Below are 5,068 nucleotides of genomic sequence, written 5' to 3' on the forward strand. Positions count from 1 at the left end.
TAATTTTTTTATCTAATTCGTATAAAAAGATAGTATAATTTTTATTTATTTTATTTCACATCCCAACGTATGTGTATAATTTGTTACTGATAAAATGATACACGTGTGAAATGTAGATGACAAGATTCATGACCCAAAAAACAGTTTGATAAATTATTTTTCAAATTGACCCAATTTATCAACATTAGGAGTATAAAATTCCTCCTAACCCAAAATATTAGAGATATTTTTACACCTTAACCCATTTTATTATTAAGCATTAAGTCATTTCTACCTATAATATACTTTCCTATTTCCCCTAATCAGACATAAAATGAGTATTGACTTTTACTAGATGAAACATAAATAAATACACAAAGTGAAGATCAAATTGTTAGAAAGAATAAAGATGTAATATAACACTTTTGTAGTACTAATTTTGTCTACATTGAGACTTAAATATACATAAAGTGAAGAAAACATATGTAATATAACACTTTTGTAGTACTATTTGTCTACATTGAGACTTAAATATACAACGGATAAATGACAATTAGAATAACTTAAAATACGTGAACGCATCTACGAGAACTTTCCAAAGGTATATTGTGTTTTCATTACATTATATATGTAAGGAATGAATTGAAAAATTTCTTTCGATTATGCAGCGTAAATGGATTGATATTTTTCCAACAATTGTTACCAAAGCATGCATAATTCAAGTACTTGAAACTGGAACATTAGGAAACCAAAATAGAACCTTGCAGCTAGTATGTCAATTGAGCATTTCAACTATTAGAATTTGTCAATGCATATTCAGTCTTAGCATATACAATGTAATTTTAGTTGAAACGACTAGACTTTATTGCATTCAATTGAGATACTGGATGCAAACTCTATTTCGGTTTCCCAATTTCACAGTTTCAAGTACTTGAATTATGCATGCTTTGGTGAGAATTGTTGGATAAATATCCAACCATTTACTCTGGGTAATGAAAAGAATTTTTTTAATTCAGTCCTTGCATATATAATGTAATGAAAATCAGAGCTTCACATACCGAATTTAAGAACACTTCAACTTCAACAAAGTTCATTGCATTTATTGGCACAGTTCTTGAACCCGTCCATGATTCTGTATGTGCATTTGATGTTTTGAGATGATTTGGCCTAGGGAATATTTTTTCGTAGCCATCACAACGAATAACAAGTCTTCCATCAGGTTCGTTCATTCGCAAAGCCTTAACAACTCATCAAAGGCAGCAGTTCCTTGCGTGCATTTGACGTTTTCAAATGATTTGGCCTAGGGAATATTTTTTCGTAGCTATCACAATGAATAATAAGTCTTCCACCAGGTTCGTTCATTCGCAAAAGCCTTAACAACTCATCAAAGGCAGCAGTACCATGCAGACACATTTTCAATTCAGCTTCCGAATGTCGATCTGCCCACCGAGAAGAAGGTGCTGGGTTGCTGGCTGCTGATCCTGAGAAGAAGGCATAGAGTTTAACCTCAGTTCAGTAGAAACAAAGTTATATGATGTTGCTGCTGAGCTAACGATTTGAGTCTCTCCTTCTTCCACTTTTGTGCCAAATCTTCTGCCGTTTTAAGCTCCGAGAAACACAAAGACGAGTCTTTCAATATTTTTTCCCAATTGCCCTGCCCAAATTTTCGAACACCAACCCAGAGAGAATCAAGCTCTTGCTCTAACCAGAAGCTCCTCAAAGGAGTTGAAAGACGAGCAACTTCAGAACAATTTTGAGCACAAGCATTTGAAAGTTCTAACAATGAGCACCTGTAAATATACGAAACAATCATACTTCATGGCTCTACCGAGAAAAGAAGTGCAATATGCTGCATTTTTTACCGCTGCTAGTTTATTCAATAAGATCTAATGCATGCCAAACGATGATGCATAGCATATGCTAGAACGAAAAAAGTCTCAAACCAAATCATTTTTTATTGTTGAGCCTGATCCAGGCACCCAGATAATTAACATCCCACAAAATAAGTCAGGCACCTGAGTTTGATATTTCTCCTATTAATCAGAGATTTATTGTATGTGATTAATTAATTAGAAATTTTATGTATGCTATTAAATTAATTGAGAACTCAATATACATCATATCAAAAGATTAAAGCTTAGCATATAAAAATCGAAAAATTCAAGTGGCTCATGATTTTATTTCCTTTCCTTCACATGAGGATAAAGTATTTGTTATTAGCGAAATACAAGTGCAGAGGCATTTGAAAGTGCTAACAACGAGCACCTGTATAATTAAAATTCTCATTCATAAACTAATGAAAATAATGAACAAAAGAAGCATATCAATTATTTTCAAAACCATTTATTAACATAGGTTGCTTTAATTTCGAACAGCTACAGCTAGTCCTACATTTATACCAACTAAAATTGATTTTCAATAAGAATTAAGTGGCAGACATAGATGAACATAAAGATTGCACACAGCTATTAATATATAACAGGGGCCATATTTCCCTGAGTTTGTTCAAAACAAAAACAGAAGCATTCACATGAATCAATGGAGCAGACAGATGAACATGAGCACATATATAATCCTCTAATTCACAAATGCTCATCTATAAATTCACAGAATCACACAAGTTCACAAAAACATAGAAGAAAAACGGGCTTTAAAAAAAATGGAACTCAGTGCTTAAGATATTAAAAATCATACAAGCTGTCGTGAAGCTAATCGTCCTATAAATGGCAGGGCAAACTTAAAATTTTGTCAATGAAAGGAAAACAGGCAGACAATCAAATAGTAATTTAGATCCTCAAAATTCTGATTAAAACATAATCCAAGAAATCAAAAGTACAAAGACTTACCCAGAAGTAGCTGCTGCCGTTTCCTGCAAAAACAAAAACATCACAGAATCAAACTCCATATGTTATTATTCAAAGAATCAAACAAATATTAAATGGAAACAAAACTCAGAGACAACTTGCAATTGCCACTCACCTCTGCTAAGATCAGAGGTTATTAACGTTGAAGAAAAGTTTGTATAGGTTCATGACTATCAGTGTTGACGGAGATGCTGATTTACGAATCAAAACGTATGTAACCCTAATCGCACCCCGTGGATCCATTCTTGATATCTCAGATTCAGAGGAGATATCTCAGATCCTTGAAATCTCTTTGTCTTTACCGATGTTCTCAGGCGAGAAGGGGTGGGTTATCGCACGGCGGAGAAGACCCACCCCTCAAAACCTCTAACTGCAGTTTCGATGCAAACCCTATGCTTACGGCGGCGTTCTTAAACTGTGTCACATCTCATCATTCTCTGCCCTAGCCTCTAGTACTTATACTGTATCACTTATTGAAAATGACGTGTGTGTTTTTTATTAACCTAGGATTTAATTGTTATTTAGCCCTTAATCTATTTAAACTTTTGTAATTTTGTCCTAATCTACTATTACATTACATTTAGACAATGAATTATCTCAATTTGATGAAATTTCATCCAATTTGGATGGAAATTTGATAAAACCGATATTCTCTGATATATGATTATATTTTGACACATTACACGTCTTAAAATTTATTTGTCATATAAATTTTCTTAGAAAATAATTAATTAGATTTAAAAAAACACAAATTTTCAAAGTAAAATTTATCAAATCTAAATCTAAGTATCGAATTATCGTTATGTGTCATTAGGATATCAATTTGATATCGTTATGTGTCATTAGGATATCAATTTTGTTAAGCTTATATTCAAATTGGATGAATTTCATCTATTTAGGGGCCAAATTAATCAAATAATAGCTCAGAGATCAAATAATAAAATTTTAAATAGATCGTGGGTCAGATAGTAAGTTAAGCCATTAAACTATTATTAAAAAATACTTTAAGGATTAAAAAAAACAAAAATTTGAAGACATGTACATGGGTCGGGTTGGACCTAGTTCGGGTCTGGCCTACCGGTCTTTTATGTAAAAATGTTAAGTATAAACCTCGCTCGGCCGCTATTAATTTAGACGGGTTCGGACCGAACTGGGTTCAGGCTTAAAATCAAATATCAAGTCCAATCCATATAAACCCATCTAAAAATATATACATAATTTTTAATTATAAAAAATAAAATTTATATTTAAAATTAAATATTTTATAAATATATAAATTAATAATTAATATTAATTGACGGGTTAGGCCGGACTGGACCGGTCCATGCTATTTTTATCAATCTCAAATCCGTTAAAAAATAAGCGGGTTTTAGCAAATCTGAGCCGGACTAGACCTATGATCAATTTTTTTGTTCAAGCTCGGTCCAGAGACACAGGCTTGAGTGGACCAAACGGATACCTAAGCCCATGGACAGGTCTTTGGAACCATTGAAAGTTTCATAAATCAAAATAAAAGTTAAATTAAAAAAATTGATAAAAAAAAATTTGTTCACCAACATCATGAAACTTAAGTCAAGAATAGTAATAAAAAGAATATCAAGAAAAAGTATTAATGAAATTTCTTAAATTTCATTGCATAAGTTTAATAAAGTTTGATGTTTTAACTATTAAAATTTTGTAATTAATTTTTACTTACATATTTGAATGAACTCAACAAATTTATCTCAGACATATTTGTGGCACATATCACATACCACTTCTCAACTCTTAACCGTTTTCTAAAAGTTGATCGAAGTATAAATAGAGTAAAATCAGTTCAAAATACACTACTTTATTTATTCATTCTCATTAAGCTTATATTACAACTTTAATTTATTGTTGTGTTCATCCCGAGTCCTATCTAAAATTGATTTAGGCACCGGAGTGGGTAAGTCGGAAACGTCCCTTGACCCTGTTTTTTTTTTCTAATTACAGGTCTCCAAATGAACTTTCAGGATTCAATCACATCAAAATTAGTATTTATTTATTTAGTTTGGTTTAATCTCGATCGGAATTAGATTTCCTTTAAAGTTAGTTTGGTTAATAATATAATTTCTATCAAAACTGTTTTTTTTTGTTAGAACGAAAGCAAATAAAAACAAAGGACAAATGCTACACTAAGTAGCAATCAGCCGAGGGAAGCATGTTCCCCGAGTAATCATCCAGGCGGATGTCTTTGATACCAG

At 32.0% G+C, this 5,068-nt stretch overlaps 1 long non-coding RNA gene across 1 annotated transcript; it reads right to left on the reverse strand.

The window, feature by feature from the left end:
* Positions 1-370: 370 nt before the first annotated feature.
* LOC136227341 (uncharacterized) lies at positions 371-3,275 on the reverse strand. Its single transcript, XR_010688016.1, has 3 exons — positions 2,959-3,275; positions 2,826-2,848; positions 371-1,769 (listed from the first exon to the last, which is right to left on the reverse strand). It is a non-coding gene; the product is annotated as an uncharacterized lncRNA (long non-coding RNA).
* Between the last annotated feature and the right edge of the window lie 1,793 nt (positions 3,276-5,068).

Source organism: Euphorbia lathyris, chromosome 4, assembly GCF_963576675.1.
Source record: "Euphorbia lathyris chromosome 4, ddEupLath1.1, whole genome shotgun sequence".
NCBI lineage: Eukaryota > Viridiplantae > Streptophyta > Magnoliopsida > Malpighiales > Euphorbiaceae > Euphorbia > Euphorbia lathyris.